We start from the raw sequence: 17,434 nt of genomic DNA, 5'->3' as shown, positions 1-17,434 counted from the left end.
CCAAGTATTGTCCAGAAGTTAAAGAACACCAGATTTACAAAATTAATCTTTTAAATATGATAAGAGAAATATAGTTCTCCAATCGCCAATTACTATGAGTGTCGATTCCTATGATTGGTCACAACAACATTATATCATGATATTTTCCATAGGCATAGTGATGAATAATTGAATACATGGCTGAATGCAATTATCATATTCGGTAACTCTAAATTACATTATACTAGGTAGTAACCCGTGCTACTGCACAGCCAATAGATTTTTATATAAAATTTAAATTCGTAAAAATAAGTTAGAATTTTATTATTTTAAATACATAAATTAAGTATTTGGATACTATTAGTATTAAATCTAAATATCAGATTTCAGTTTGGTTTTAGTTTGGATTATTATGCGTATATAATTTAGAAGTATCTACTTTAGAACGGGAAATACGTCCCCTCCCGTTCCATCCTTACCGTCCCATTCCATCTTGTTCCATGTATGTATCGTCTCATTCCGTCTTTTAAATGATTACTCGATAGACGATGTTTATTAATAGAGATTGGGTAAAAAAATTAGACAGGATACCTGAATTCCCCGTCAAATACTTACTTTTATTTAGTTAGTTGAAATTATTCAAAAGAACTATTTAATTGTTTTCAAAAATATCCAAAATTTTCAAAGTACCCGTTCCAAAATAATTGATTACATATTGCATAGTAACCTTTTAAAATATATATATTTTTGTATAAACAACATAATACGCAATGACCTATTAACCACTAAGACTAAGATATCTTTTAAGTACAATCTCGACATACAACATGCTTTTGTATCGTATCCATTTTTTATATTTGAAAGTTGAAATGAAATTTAATTATCCAAATTATATGATCTCATCTTGTTTTTTGATTATAAATAGTTTAGATAATTACTTTTATTGTTTGAATTACCTGTTCCCGTTTGTTACACGTTCTTTTCTATAAGATCATATTTTCTTTTATATAAATGACATCATTTACATGTTATTAAAAAAAATGTTTCCTGAAATTTTCAAATAATTGTGGCAAAGTAGAGATTTTGTTCTATAAATATAGAGATGGTATAAAACAACCGCGCATACACAAAAAAACTCTTTCTCTCTCTCATACACCCTAGTCTTATAGAGCGCCGCCCCCTTTTGTTTTGTTTGCCTCTCCGCCGCCCGAGGCTTCGCCGACGGTGTGAGAGGGCTTTGCTCCTCCTTTTACTTGCTCTTCCTTTTCTTTGTAGTGGTAGGGTAAAAGGACTCGATCTCCCCTTCTCCGGCAGCGGAAGGAGTCACTCCTCTGTTGTGTCGTTATGGTGCGGTGGTGGATGTTTCAGAGAGAGATCTCGGCTTGTCTCTCCTTTCCGAGAGGTTGGTGGCGGTTCGAAGCTGCTCCAGGCGGCCTTCTTTGCAGCTTCATGGTGTCGGATCTGGGTTCCAGAATTGCGCCCTCCTGCTTCCCCATCCTTTCGCCGGAGACCCTAGCTAACCGGAGGCTTTCGGTGGATTAGAGTCCTAGAGTCAACCGGTTTATTGAGGAGGATTCTTTGGATGTCGGTGGCCGAGATTTGAGGTTATCCTCAAAGCTGGTGTTCTTGAGAGCTTCCTCAACCTCTGGTTTCAGTCCAGCTAAGAAGTGAGACAACAGGCAGATGCGATGTGGCCATTCCGGAAATGCATTGTGATGTGAAGTTTTGCTATTCTTTATTTCAATCTCTTATCCTTAGGTGATTAGTATTCTGGTCATTAAGTGATTGTTCGGAGAAGTCTCGTATCTTGCTGGTTTGTTTTGCGTCCCTTGGCCGGGTCAGTCGGATATTTTGTCCGTTTTTGGTTTAGGATCGGAACAAGGAAAGAGAAACCAAGTCTTTCGGATATTGCGCCTCTGGGTGTTGAAGCTATTGGAACAAGTTCTACACGCACATCATGAGGTTCAAATAGCTTGGAATTGTCTTTTGATCTTCAATATAGATTTTGGTACTCTCTGTTTTAGTAGCTGTTTTCGTATCATAGGGTTAATTTTAGGTGGTTTAAGAGATGATTTCGCTATGAGTTGTAGAGTGTTATCTATCTCATCGTTGTTAAGAAAAATACAATGGTTTCTCGATCAGGTAGCGTTGGATCTGCCTAGTGTTTCAGGGTGAAACTAGATCGAATCATTGCATTTGGTCCAATTTTATAGAGGGGAATGTTATGTATATTGAATTTGGATATATTCTTTTGGTTAATGAAGAGTTGATGTTGAGCCAAAAAAATATATATATAGAGATGGTATAAGATAGGTCAATGTTTCTTGTACTTTTACTATTGCATAAAATGATGTTTCTAATAATCATAACTACTTAGGTAGCAAATATTCCTTACTTATACCATCTTTTTTACCACAAATATCCCCTAGAATACTTACTTTTTATTTAGTTGGTTGAAATTATCCAAAATCCAAAAGAAACTATTTAATTGTTTTCAAAAATATTCAAAACTTCCAAAGTAACTGATTACATCATATAGTCAACTTTTTAAAAATATATATCTTAGTATAGACAACACAATACACAACAACTTTTTACAAACTGATGTTTATTTTTATTTTTATTTTTGTAAATTGCGCAAAGTTAGGTTAGCCTCCTAAATTATCGACAGATTTGAAGCAATTGTGGTGCAAGCAATTATTACGCTCTAACCACAGGAAGTAAATCGAAACTTGCCAAGCAATTAGGAAAAGTTTTCCGTTATGACTTTAATCGTAAGAAATCGTCTGCTTAATTGAATTTTTATTTTCTGATTTCTCAATCGTAAGACTCTTCTTTCTAACCCGTGTTCTCTATTCCATTACAGGTTCTCATAATCAGTGACAAATTGATTTAATAACTCTTATATAATAATCTCATGCAAGAAATGGTAATCTCTTTCTCGGATCCGTTTCTGAATTTCTCTTATAGTTATAAACCTTATCGTTATTTGTTATTTTTGATTTTTAATAGAAAAAAAATTAATAATTTTTATTGGTCAACGTCGGAATCAACGTTGGAGTCAACGTCGATTTTTGCTGGAGTCAGTCAACCAGTGTACCGGATTGTATGTCTATGGTGTTGACCACATAACGTCATATAGTTCATGCATGTGGTCATGTAATACATATACTTCATATAGTTGAGTATACATTAGTATATTTGATATATGTGACCATATATTCTCATATAGTTGTGTAGTTATCTTTTTCCTAAAAAAATTGATAATTCTTCATGGCAAAAATACTCAAGACTAATTATTTAAGACTGTGAGATCTACTATATTTGCTATATGTAAAAACCCAGCAAATAAAATTTATCATTGCATTTCCCGTCATTCATTCAATTCGACGGCCAATGAAAGTCTTTATGTCTCCCGAACTGCAAAATGATATTTTTGGAAAATATTATAGAAGAATGTGGCAAGATGCTCGCCATATGATTCTTAAATTCCGAAGTTTAAAGGTACCAAAGACATACTTATTTCTACATATATGTTAATGCAATGAATAGTATATATGAGTAATTTGAATTTAGTTAATAAGTTAATCGTATACATGAGTAGTATTGAGAATAAAAAAACACAAAGTTTCATTCATAGAATAATTGTTTTATAATGCTAACATGGTTTTTGGCACCTTAAATAATAAGAATCAAAATCCATGTCAATCGAATAGGTGGTACACATGCAGATCTTATACTTCTTCTCCTAAAAAAACATTTAAACATGTTATTAGTTTGCATCATCCTTATATAAAATAGAAGTAATAGAAACATACTTTACATAATATCCATATATTGGTCATTACCTTAGTTGCTTCCAAAACTTCTGAAATGGTTATCCGAGGAAACATGTTAATATACTTTTCTTGAATTGTCAAGGGTGTGATAGTCCATCCTTCGGTAACCTAAATCATAAGTAATAAACAGTTTAGTCATAACTAAATATAATCCTTGCCAACAAAACATAATTAAAATAAAAAATCAAGTAACTTACAGAGACACATCGGGTAAATTCATCTCTATGGTTTCCCCGTGTCTTATTTTCTATGTGTGCATTAATTAATTTCACTTGAACCTCCAACTTGTTTTAAAAGGTTTGGTCATAGCAAGACTTGTGAATAACATTTGCAACTATTGTAGTTTCAAAAGTGTATGCTTTTGGGAATGGTTTTAATAGTGGGGTGCTATGTTAAACTTTGAGGATGTTTATATATTTATAGCCATATATAACTACTCGATGAAAAGAATATGCCAGATCTAGTGCAATATTCATAAACAATAATAACGTATTACATTCGAATTGCCAAAAAAAACTTGGATTTAGATATATTTTTATTAAGATTGTGAAATTATTATTATAATAAATTTTGGAATTATCATTCATTACGTTCTTTTTAATAAATTGTAGATGAAACATATGCTGAAAGTATTTTCTTTTAATGCTTCCTCCTAATTGTTATGGTAGGTGCTAATGCTCAGGGATATAGATTTATTATGATTCCTTAAATTTGGAGTAAATTTATATTGTTACGATTAAGAAAATTAAATCTTAGAATATCTTTTATTAGTAAATAATCATAACTCTAATGACATTTGGATGTAATCATATATATAAAAGTAAGGGTTTGTTCTTTCCTTAATAGTTGATTTGCATTAATTAATATATTTTTTGGGGAAATTGATTTAAAAGGACATTTTTTCTTCAATTTGTCCCATTATGCCTTCTACGGTACATTATTGAGTATGCCTAAACTACCCTTAAAAAAAATTGAAACTAACTTTTAAGCAATTTTAAAAATTTATTTCCCTAAAAACAAATAAATAATATAAAGAAGAGATTGCCAAAAGGTGTTTTTGATGAAAAAAAAATGTGTTTTAACATTGACAAAAAATATTTCTGCAATATTTAGAATACATATTCTACTAATTTGATATATTCTAAAGATATTAGATTATGAATTCTACGTGCTATACATGTTCTAAATATGGTCGTATACTAATTCTACGCATTGTACTTGTTCTGTAATCTTTAGAATAGATTTATCTTCTAAAACTTGTAGATGTCGGAATTTATATGTGTTCTACAAAAACTAGAATATATGTTCTACACATAACTCTATATTCTAAAAATATTAGAATTTGTTTTCTTCACTTTATACATATTCTACAGAAGTCAGAATATGAAATTTACATTTTTCATGTGCCCTGCAGACATTAGAAGATATATTCTACATCTTATTCTATGTTCTTCATAACTTAGAAGATATAGTCTACAAAGTCTAGACTTATGTTAAACAAGGTAACTGAATCCTAAATTTAAGGAAACAAAATATTTATGTAATCCCGAAATTATGGAAATCATATATATTTTTAAGATTACGTTCTAACAAGTTTAGAAAACGTGTTCTGAGAGAGTTTATAAAACATTATTAATCGATTACCTTAGGTTTAAGAGAGTTTTTTTTCATTCTTCACGCTTGTAAACCTAAATTTTGTGTTCTTTCATTCAAGAGTTGATTTTGCAAAATGTTGCAAATCTATATAACATGTGGTATATGGAGATGTATCGGGCAAAGTGAATGGAGATTTATTGTTGATGAAGAAAAACGTGGGAGACTTCTTACTTTTCAAGCCAATTCAACTCTTGAAGAACTAAAGATGATGGTTTTGGAAGACTATGAAATACAGTCTCTAAACATGGTTGATGTGGAATTCAGTTATTTACCCTTTGATCTCAGTGTTGATTCTCCTCCGGTTGTTATGATGAATGATCGCCAAGTGAAAATTTTTGTTGCTTATTGGAGAATGAAGAATAACATACGGGTGTGTGTGACGTTTAAAACCACAGTGAATGATAGAAGTAATATTGATTTGAATAAGGAACCAAGTGATTCAAGTGAGGGAGGCGTTGACAGTCTCCACCGTGAAAAACAGCAAAAAATTGTGAGCAAAGCAAAACCGAATGATTGTAACTTCATAACTTCTAAGGACGCTGAAGTTGGTGCTAGATCTATGATGGTTGATTCTATGGTAAAGAAGGGGCAATATTTCAAAAGCAAGGAAGCTTTACAAGCAAGTTTATAAATTTTTGCCATGAAGTATAACTTCGATTACAGAGTTACTAAATCTGGTACAAGATTATGGTGTATATGCTGTATTGATAATGTTTGCAAATGGTGTGTTCGTGCTGAGTGCTTAGAATGGTCTACGTGTTGGAAAATCAACAAGTATGTGGGTAGCCATACTTGTGCTCCTTCAAGGAAAACGAAATTTGGTAGAACACCTTCAGCAAGAACAATCAGGAATCTCATCAAACATAATTATGAAGGTGTCAAAGAGGGACCTAAACCCAATGACATCATTAATATTATGCATACGGAGAATGGATGTGAGCTAACTTATTCCCAAGCTTGGGAATCTCGTGAGTATGCAGTTAACGAAGTAAGAGGAATCCCAGAGAAAATTTTTGCTAAGATACCTAACTACTTGCACATGCTAAAAGAGGCGAATCCTGGTACGCATACAAATTATGATATTGATTGTGATGGTAGATTCAAGTATCTATTCATTTCATTTGGTCAATCAATAAGAGGGTTCTACAAGAAAATTCGGAAGGTAATTGTACTTGACGGAACGTTTTTAAAGAGCAAATACAAAGGAGTTCTACTAGTTGCTACGACCATAGATGGTAACTCTAATTTGTATCCAATTGCATTTGGGATTGCTGATTCTGAGAATGATGCTTCATGGGAGTGGTTTTTAATGCAGCGTAAGGTTGTTATTGCGGATGACAAAGATTTAGCTTTTGTGTCAGATCGACATATATCTATTGGTAAAATGATTGGAAAAATCTACCCGTTGGCTAAACATGGTATTTGCATCCACCACTTGATAGGTAATGTGGTAACAAATTATAAAGGAAGAGGTGTGGCTGGTCGTCTTGCAAAAGCGTCAAAAGCTTATAGAGTTGCTGAGTTTGATAAACATTTTGCGGAAATTTGCAATATCAGTCCGGCGATTGGAGGTTATCTACAGGAGGCTGATTTGAAAAATGGGCTAGATGTCATTTTCCTGGATATAGATATGACATAAACACCAACAACCCTGCTGAATCAATAAATTCAGCTTTGAGATCACCGAGAGAGTATCCAATAATTCCTTTGTTAGATAGCATTAGAGAAATGTTAACCCGCTGGTTTTATGAGCGTAAGGCATTAAGTGAGCAGCAGAACGACCCTTTAACCATTGAGGTGGAGAAGAAGATTTCTAGAAGAATAGAGAAGGGTGAAAAGTTTAAAGCTTATCCTATTTCTCAATTCATATTACAGATTAAAGGTATAGGAGTAGATTTTATTGTTGATTTGGAGAAGAGGACTTGTTCATGTGGAAAGTTCGACATAGGAAAACTTCCTTGTAGACATGCCATAAAAGCATGTTTTAGTATTGGAAAAAGTCTGTACCCATACGCTAATGATGTGTTCACTACTGCTGCATGGAGATCATTGTACGAGGAAACCATTAATCCTATAGGTGTTCCTGAAGATGAATGGTGTGTTCCCGAAACTGTTGGTGATGTAAAAATTGTACCACCTGAGACAAGAAGAGGAGCTGGTAGAAGAAGAAAAAGAAGATACGAATCAGTGGAAGACAAGATAAGATTGTCACAAGGAACGAAGAGGCGTAAGTGTGGTCGTTGTGGTAAAGAAGGCCACAATAGATCGACATGTGAAAACACGATCTAATAATAGGTTTGTTCAGCAACTTTTACACATCATTTCAAATACATGTTTTAGTTTCTTTAATTTAACATTCATTATTTTTTTTCATCTTCGCAGGCTGGTCTTGCTAGTAAAATGGAGGCTAGTCTTTGAGGATTTATGATGTAGTCTTCTTCGTCACTATTTGGAGTTCACATTATTGGATATCTTATGTTTTTTTTATTTTGAATTTCTTATGTTTCAAATACATGTTATTGGCTTTCTTATGTTTTTTTATTTTGAACTTCTTATGTTTCAAAATAATTGATGTTTTGTTTTGGATGTTATTTTGAATTTCTGATGGTAAACAAGATTTTGTTTTGAACGTTGTATTTGTCTTAATTATAGAGAACAATTAAATGGTAGTGACATATTAAACAAGCTTTTGTTTTGGACGTGTTTGAAATATTGATGTGTGTGCTTCGTTGGATTTATATAACACGTAAAGCTTAAAAACAAAAGCTAAATAAAATTTTCAGCAATAAAAAACATGACGTGAGTGACATACTACCGTCGCAATAATAATCCTAGCAAAATCTTAAATTTAACTAAGGTCTACAATATGAGGCAATATAGATGGAGGCTCATACTTTCCCATTCGCTCAATGAACACAGGATCAGATGCTGCTTCCCACAAATCAACTGCAATCTTCGTACGAGCTTCTTTAATGGTCCAAATGTACTTTCTAGTTGGATGATATCATCATATGATACTTTGGCTGCGCCTTTCCAGTTAGAACATCGAGGAGCTTCTCTAAATTCTGTGATAATCTTTTCTCCCAACAACTTTCCAATGTCTGGAATTGCCTCCATCACCCATATTTGAAATGCATATGAGAAACCATCTAATGCATAGCTATTGATCTTCTTCAAATCTTCTCTTTTTTCTATGATAGACTTAGCAAGACTTTTAAAAGCTTTAAGACCCCAAGGATAAGTCCTCACCTTATCAAGATCCATTACCATCTGGATGTATTTGAGTGGAATATACTTTTTCTCATCCTTAGCCATAACCAACCCAGCTATCACAAGAAGATACACCAATCGGATCTTATCTACCTTATTCCATTTGTGAATTACAGGTAAGTGCACATCAACCAAGCTCTTAATGCTAATAGTCAGACCTTTTCTCTTCATCAATTTGCTCCAAAACCCACCATCATCTTTCCAATTCTCTAAATCACAACTAGAATCGGCAGTGCATTTGAGCCCAGTCACAGCATGAAACTCTTGCATTGAAAATCTGAGTGGCTTCCCTCCAAACACAAACCATATCTCTCTTTTTTTCTCTGTAACCCAATTGCCTAGACATCATGCTGTGTATCAAACGCCCTGAATACCCTAAACCATTCTCGTAGATTGCAAAGACATGTGAAAAGACTGGATCATTCTTCACTTTCTCATACTCTTTAGGTAATGCTTGTTTGACTTTGCCCAAGATAGAAATTCGATAGGAATTGTTAATCTTCTTCACTTGTTGCTCAAATCCATCTCTAAATAGGCGTTTAGGAAATTCTGTTTCCACAGCTACAGAAAAAAAAATTAAGAAAAATGAAATTCATTAGTATGAATCCAAATCCCTATCCTAACACATGATGAACATGATCGATTAGCTATACTAACTATAAACTATTTTTAAGTTTACAATCAATGAAGTCTTAACCTATAGAAACTATATTGACATCAACCAAAAGCAAAACTTGGAGGCCGATACATTATCAAATTTGGGGAAGAAAAAACACAAATTTCAATCGATACATTATCAAATTTGGGGAAAAAAAATTGTCCCACAACAATCAATCACATATAGAAACTATATTGACATCACCCAAAAGCAAAACATGTGTTGCCGATACATTATCAAATTTGGGGAAAAAACACAACCACAACAATCCAAACAAACAATTGCATGCATCGATTGAGAGAGAGAGAGAGAGAGAGAAATCGATTGGAAATAGATTTGGGGAAAATTTTTGAAATAGATTTGGGGAAAAAACTCAATTGTGTGTAGAGAGAGAGAGAGAGAGAGAGAGAGAAGCTACCGGAGTAGTCGCCGGTAGGAGAAGCTACCGGAGTAGTCGCCGGTAGGAGAAGCTACCGGAGTCGTCGATCCTCGCCGGTGGGAGAAGCTACCGGAGTCGTCGATTCTCGCCGGTGGGTTACAAAAGGGTGTCGATATCTCCTGAGAAAGAGAGAGTAATGTCGAGATTTTTTATTTTTGGTAGGCGAGTAATGTCGAGATTTTGTAAAAAAAATGAGAAAATGGATTAAAAAAAAGAAGTATTTTTTTTATTAAATTTAGGAAGTATACAAAAAAGAAGAAATACAGAAAAAGGAAATTTTGGTTTTTTCTACAATTAAGGGTTTAATTGAGTTATTAAGGGTATAATTGAGTTTTTCTGTATTTTAAAACCTACTCTACCAAACTTCAAAAAAAAAAGCATAATAGGACAAATTGAAGAAAAAATGTCCTTTTAAATCAATTTCCCCATATTTTTTTACTCATTTATAATAATTACAAATCCATAACAACAAATTTATATATAATGATAATTAGATGTGATGGTGATTAAATTTACAAATTTAATCAATAGTCAATAAATTGTCCCCAATACATAACCGATAACTCCACAATTTCCATTTATATTTTTTCTTTTGTCATAACTCTAAACTCCACTATTTGCTTTTAATTTTCTCTTTTGTAACTCCAAAAATATTCATAAGTTTTAAAAAAAACGTAACTCCTTATATGGATAGTCAACCACCTATCTTTAGTGTGATTCCATTTATGGATAGTAAAAAAAAACGTAACTCCTTCTACATTCCCAAAATTCAACAATAAATTAGAATTAACTCTCATACTTTTTTTTTATTATAACTCCTATCATTTTCATTATATAAATACTCATTCTTTCATTCTCTTATTTTCTCATTTTCTCATTCTCTTCCACTCTATCTTAAATATTGTATTTTTTTTGTGCTTTTTGTTGTTGTATGTGTTAGAAAACCAAATTAAATATCATTGTAAAAGTTTAATTCTAAATTTCAATTTTAGAGGCTATATGATATGTATCTTATATTGTTTTTGATTTTTTGAAGATCCATATATGTTGTCTGTTTTAGTTCCATCATCTTATAAGTAATCATTCTTTCATCCTCTTCTACTATATTCATGTATCTTAAATATTTTAATATATTGTGTTATATATGGGTTGAAAAGTAATGAAAATATTATTTTAGGAATTTAATTCTAAATTTATTTTAGAATGTATGATATATATACCTAACATAATTTTCAATTTTTATTGGTTTCTATCACCTTATTATACTTACTTCTTCATACTTATGAATGAAGAAAGTATGATATAACACATGTAAAATAAAAAAATTGATGGTTATAAAAATAAAAAAATTAGATGTTAAAATATCAGTTCCAATCAGTGCACAACAAGATAACTAAGTTGAAAAGATCTATTATTTATTTTTGATGTTTGAATATTTTCTAACATTTTCATGCGTGTTTTATTTTCTTTGTTTTTTAATTATGCAATATTTAATGAAATAGTTTATTGTAATATATTTGTCAGCTATTTTTTCTTATCTCGAATAAATTTTTGTAATTCATTTTAATATATTAATTATATAAAGATCGTTATAATGTTTTTCAAAAACAAAAAGAAACTGGTTAAAAGAATTTGGTTCTTAAGATTACATAATAAAATCATATGTTTCATGAAAGTTAAATTTAGTTAGAGTATAGAATTATAATGAAACATAGCACTAGCTCATACTTAAATGAAGTGAAATGTACAAAAAAGAATTAAAACAAAAATCTTATTAAATCATAGAAATATGAAACCATTAGTATGAAATCTAGCACTATAATTTAAATTGATGAGTAAATGTCCTTTTAAAAAAGGATATAAGTTATCCTTGGGAGGTTTAAAAAAAAATCTTTAGATTGAAGTTCATATAATTTTCTAAAAAGAACAAATTTAGCTACAAAATAATATGAATGAACTATTATTTGTGAGTTTGTATCAACAAAATACTTTGTAAAAGTAATATATAGCATATATTTATTAATGTATGCCTACATAAATAAAATAATTAAGTCAAAACTACTAAAATATGAGCAAATGCAAGATATTAAATCTTAAAAGTCTTTTAAATTATTTCTAATCATATTTATATTAAAAAAACAATTTCCACAGCGTAGCGCGGTTTTTTATCTAGTTCTTTACAAAACTAAGGTTAGTTTTATAAACGACTTTTCTTTTAATAATAGAGATGTTAAATTAACTTGAAATTACGTATTCATCTCACTTGTTTAGTTTTAAAATATAGCAAAACTGATAATTATTTTATTTGTGTAAAACATGCTCAGATTAGTCTGGGACCTTGCGGTCAAGTGGTAAAGCGAAGGGCTTAGGCCTTAGAGCATTATTACTGGGAGTTTCTCTCACAGTTACTCTTGTGATTGGGGCTCAAAAACAAAATAAAAAATATATTATTCGGTCCAGTAAGAAGAGAAACGTTGCTGCAGGAAGGAGCTTGAGCAACCCCATTAGCAACGCGACGTGGCGTGTTTTTATTCGTTGATGCGTAAATATAAAAGCAAATTTTTTTTTCCATTTTCTTCTTTTGCGATCCCTCTCTCTTTTCTCTCTCGATCCCTCTCGATCCACTCTCTCTCTTCTCTCTCGATTCATCTGAAAACCGGAAAAATCAATCGATTCACCTCGAATCCTTTGATTTTTCCGGCGTAAACTCGAGGTTAGTTGATTTTTCCGGCGTAATCCTTTGATTTTTCCTGTGGATAAACCCTAATCGGAGGATGATAGATAACTGTGGGTAAGCGTATATCGGTTTTGGTATCACAGTGGTCAGTGGGGATGTAAATTTGTCTCAGCATTTCTGGTTTAGTTCGATTTAATGGAGGAGGAGGATTACGTCTCCATCGCCGCTAACAAGGTTCGTTTTCCGGCTTTGATTATGTTTCTGTTCTGATTTTATCCATTTTTGTTCAGCCGTCTGATGGAACCGGCAACGTACTTGGTGGAATAACAAATAACCAATATCAAATAAACCGTAATAATTCCAAAACCATAGACTAAAGATCCAATCAACATAAACCAGAAAACCAACAATCCTAAACAACATTCTAGGACTCAACTCTAGCAATCTAACAAAAGCCAGACAACAACCAAGCCAAACCCTAGAACATCCTCCTCTTCATCGCCTTGATTCCACGATCACACTTTGCCTTTACCTGCACCACAAACAAAAATTAAGATGCGTGAGTATTTGATAAATACTCAGTGAGGCAATCCTCCCATCTACTAGGCTATACACACAAGCAACAATGATCCAATATTCCAAACAACCAACAAACAAAACACACAAACCAGGAAAACGAACATCATCTCGCTGGAAGGGAGGTGTAGACCGACACCAGCCAAGTGTCGACCGACACTGGCATTGGTGTCGACCGACACTGGCATTGGTGTCGACCGACACTACCCCACAGTATCGATCGATGCGATCTTGCTGGTGTCGAACTCCACCTGCAACTGCAATCCGCTCAAAGCCGAGAGTCGGATCTCGCTTCTCAACCTCTTCCAAATCGTCCAATACTCAAAACCCATGCCGGAATCATCCTTAGGAACCTGTAGCAACCAATCCCCAGCAAGAAAACACACAAAACAACAACAAACAAGCAAGAACAAAGAAATCAATGGCTTAGATTAGCCATGGTCATGCACTCACCTCTTTGCAGGAAGTTTTTGACCAACAATGAACGAATCCACACTCCCAGCAAGCTTCAAACACGTTCCTAGCCTTGAATCCTCACTCCCACAGCAAGATCTCACCCACAAAGCCTTAAAATCCCACAATCTCCCTCTAGAACCTCAAGAACAGTTTTCTCTCTTTTGTTTTCTCTCAAAGCAGCGTGAGACAACAAAAACACGACCCTAGGTCGTTTTCTCCTTTTTAAACCTTGGTCCAATGGTTTCCTTAAACCAACCGGTCCAAATCGATAATTAAATCAATCCGGTCAAACCATAAATAATTGGTGTCGACCGACACCACCATGGGTGTCGATCGACACCCACCCCAAAACGCAGAGCTTTGGTTCGCGGGCGTTACAACAATCCACCGTCTCTAACTCCTCCACTGAAGCAGAGTATAGAGCTCTCTCTACTGTTGCTCGTGAACTCACCTGGATCTCATCTCTGCTTCGGGATATTGGCGTCCCGCAACATCATACAAACAAGGTCTTCTGTGACAATCTGTCTGCTGTTTATCTCTCTGCCAATCCAGCTCTTCACAATCGCACCAAACACTTCGACAAAGACTTCCACTACATACGCGAGCGGGTGGCACTTGGTCTCATTGAGACACATCACATTCAAGCTCATCTTCAACTTGCCGATGTATTCACCAAACCTCTACCTCGGCCATCCTTCACTGATCTTCGATGCAAACTTGGTGTGTCTGTTTCTCCGCAACCTTCCACGCAAAGTTTGGGGGAGGGTGTAAAAGATATCACAATGGTCCTCAACACAACCTCAACAAATGCCCAAATCCAGTCAAGCCCACATGTTCAAACACAACAAAAGACGACAATGACTCACCCTGTCGTATTCACGCCTGCAAGCAAGAAGACCGTTAGTACGAAGGTGACAACGACGTCCTCAAATAAGAACAACTGCTCAAATAAGAACAAATATGCACCTCTGCAAAGCATAGAGGATGACTCACCCTAAACAGCTGTATATTCTAGATTGTTCTCAAGTAGTATATATAAGAAAGTGTAAACACTCAAAAGATAATTATTAAGAAATACAAGTTTGTTTAACAAATTCACCTTTGTTCTGTCTGTTCTTTCAATTGTTTGCATTCTTCAATGTAGGCAATGCTTTTCTTTTACCCGGAGTAACAATGGCTACTATTCTTATGCTTGGAGCTCTTCATGCTAGACGTCTCTATGAAGATAAGAAGGTAATTTAAGGACTCAACTTGTTCGGTAGATATTGGCAAGGTTCAAATATGAGTTGCTACCTACCCACCACTGCAAATTAAGCTCTTTTTTTTAGCTCAAACTACTGCAATTGTGTCCTGGATTCTATTATATATTTGAGAAGAGTGTAGTTTGGTGATGTATGTGAGAATGGTTTTGTTGGCTTTGGGACTGTAGAACGGAGAAAGGGATCTTTGATGCTATATTAAAACGGAGAAAATAATTGATCTTTTTCCACAGAAATTGTCATTTCTTAGTTATGATAACTTCTTCTTCTTGTATTCTTACTCGAATGTTGAAAATGTGGTTGGTTGCACAGCATCCATGGCTAAGAAAAGGTGGAGAAGCATCAGATAACTCAAAGAAGGCTTAGCCAAGTTGGAATAACTCACTGAAGCCGAAACCAGCAACGTCTTATATCTCCAGTTGATAATGAGACCTCATTGACATTGACGTGAAATTGATACAATGCTAACTCCGCATCTTGTAGTATCTCAAACCGGTTTTGAGCAAGAAGAACATTTTAACTCTGACATTGATACAGCATCTGCCCAGCTTCCTGTTATATATCCATCAGGAAGCTGGGCAGAACATCATAACTATTCCAAAGTTTGTAAAATATTCCAAAGTTTGTAAAATATGTTTAATATTCCAAAGCTTTATGTAATATAAAAAATTTAAATAATTATTTTGTCATTTTAGATTATTAAAGTTTGATAATTAATAAACACAAATTAAAAAATTATTATTTAAATGATTGAGCAACTTTCATTGGATTCTCTAATGGAGGGATAATTTTGTTTAACTTCTCTTAGAGTTGCTTTAATTAATTTAATATTAATTTTATGATTAATTAATGTGTGAGTAACTTAGGAGGGTTACTCCACTAAAGATGGTCTTAGAGTACTAATTACATGCTTCGAATTCGATTTACCTTCTGCGCAAAACTCTTAACACATATATTGTTTCTATACACCCATAAAAATATAGGCCCTTACTTACATCCTATTTGTAACACATTGTTTCTATACATCTATGGGTTGATTAGTATGCATCCTTCCATAGGTCCTAGATCTACACTGAACTATCATTAAAAAAAAAAAAAAAGAGGTCAGATTATCATCTTTCAGTTCAATACAATAGAAGTTATATTCTACATCAAACTTATGAGTTATAATAACGAAAGATAATAAATTTTATTCAACCAATATTAAAAGAAATATAGAGTGTTCATTGATGATGTTAAATAAATTAGAAAAAAAAAGAACTGAAATGTTGTTTTTTTTTGGTAGAAAGAACTGAAATGTTGTTAGAAAACTGAAATTGTACAAAACTAGATAAATATAGATCTACAAAACTACAAAAATCCATTCTTCTCAGTAGAATTCATAGTAAACAAAAACAAAAAAATGGATATTTCAAAAATATATTTGACTATTTTCTTTTTAGGAATATTGACAATTTTGTTTTTAAACTACAGCATTTTGGCCAATCCAGGTAGTTGTTATTGTTAAATTATATTTGATCATTTGAAGAGCAATGGTTGAACTTTTTTGTCATAAAAACGTATTTTTATATTGCAGCAATCGAGCAAGAGCAAAATTGCATTGGGCCATGTGAGGCATCCTATGGTAATAGAAAATGTGACGATGAATGTACAACTAAACAATATGCATATTGACAATGTGATTATCAAATAAAAGGTGAAGACAACCCACAATGTTGTTGCTACACAACACAGAATAGGAACTCATACTCCTTTTAGTAATTGGCGATTTGATCTTTATATTTTTTTTTATAAAAGTTTTAAAGATGAATTTTATATTTGTTGTTGATCTTCAACTTTTTGATAATGAATGAAATAAGACTATTATTATTGTTGTTATTATAATACAAGCTTTTTTGTAATCTAATTATATTTGTCTCAACGTTCATAAGAACATTATGTTTTTCCTCTAATTATATTTTGAAAGATGAAATTTGTATTATTGTTGCTATGTAAATTTTGGTACACAACTAAAATTTTAATAAATTTACAATATCAAAAACATGTATACGAATGAGTTGACTTTAATCCTATGCATTTAGGATTAGCCAAAAAAATTAAGAAACCATAAATACTTTGTTATTTTTTTGATAATAGATATGATTTAATTTATCTAAAATATTATAACCAATAAAAATAACATATGAGACTATTAATGGTCATCACATCTATAACATCCCAACCCAAGTTAGGGTAGGTGTCGATTGACACCAAGAGGGTTTTGGTCGACACCATTGAATTGGTAGTTGTTTGGGTTTTTTTGAAATCGCTCGGTTTAGCTTGGTTTGGGTTTGGAAACCCAAAGTCTCATTTTAAAAGGCACGAGCAGCCTATTTTTATTTGGGAGAGTGTGTTTGTCGCTTTTGGGAGATAAAGAGAAAGAGAGAGAGATTGTGAGTTTGATCCTAAGAGAAAAAGGAGCCTTAAGGAGGGTTAAGAGGAGTAGATGGATTTTTTTTTTGGTTGGGTTTTGGTAGATATGAGTTTCCAGGGTTTTTGGGTGAGTTTCGGACGATTTGGAGGAGATGGAAAACAGTTCTTCAAATTTCGGCTTCAAGCAGAACGTGTCTGCGGAGTCGGTGTCGG

The 17,434-nt window shown here is 33.1% G+C and overlaps 2 long non-coding RNA genes and 1 pseudogene across 2 annotated transcripts; 1 reads left to right on the top strand and 2 right to left on the bottom strand.

Annotated features, from left to right (window-relative positions):
• Window positions 1-5,547: 5,547 nt before the first annotated feature.
• On the top strand, window positions 5,548-7,779 carry LOC104753468 (uncharacterized; annotated as a pseudogene).
• A 448-nt stretch (window positions 7,780-8,227) lies between these two features.
• LOC109129459 (uncharacterized) lies at window positions 8,228-9,982 on the bottom strand. Its single transcript, XR_015583474.1, has 2 exons — window positions 9,821-9,982; window positions 8,228-9,305 (listed from the first exon to the last, which is right to left on the bottom strand). It is a non-coding gene; the product is annotated as an uncharacterized LOC109129459 (long non-coding RNA).
• Window positions 9,983-12,842: 2,860 nt separating this feature from the next.
• Window positions 12,843-13,320, bottom strand: LOC147925224 (uncharacterized). The gene is made up of 2 exons (XR_015583473.1): window positions 13,187-13,320; window positions 12,843-13,050 (listed from the first exon to the last, which is right to left on the bottom strand). It is a non-coding gene; the product is annotated as an uncharacterized LOC147925224 (long non-coding RNA).
• Window positions 13,321-17,434: the final 4,114 nt, after the last annotated feature.

The sequence above is a fragment of the Camelina sativa genome, chromosome 16, assembly GCF_030686135.1.
Source record: "Camelina sativa cultivar CO46 ecotype springtype chromosome 16, ASM3068613v1".
NCBI lineage: Eukaryota > Viridiplantae > Streptophyta > Magnoliopsida > Brassicales > Brassicaceae > Camelina > Camelina sativa.
Note: the sequence above shows the minus strand (reverse complement) of the source record. Positions and strands in the feature narration are given on the sequence as shown.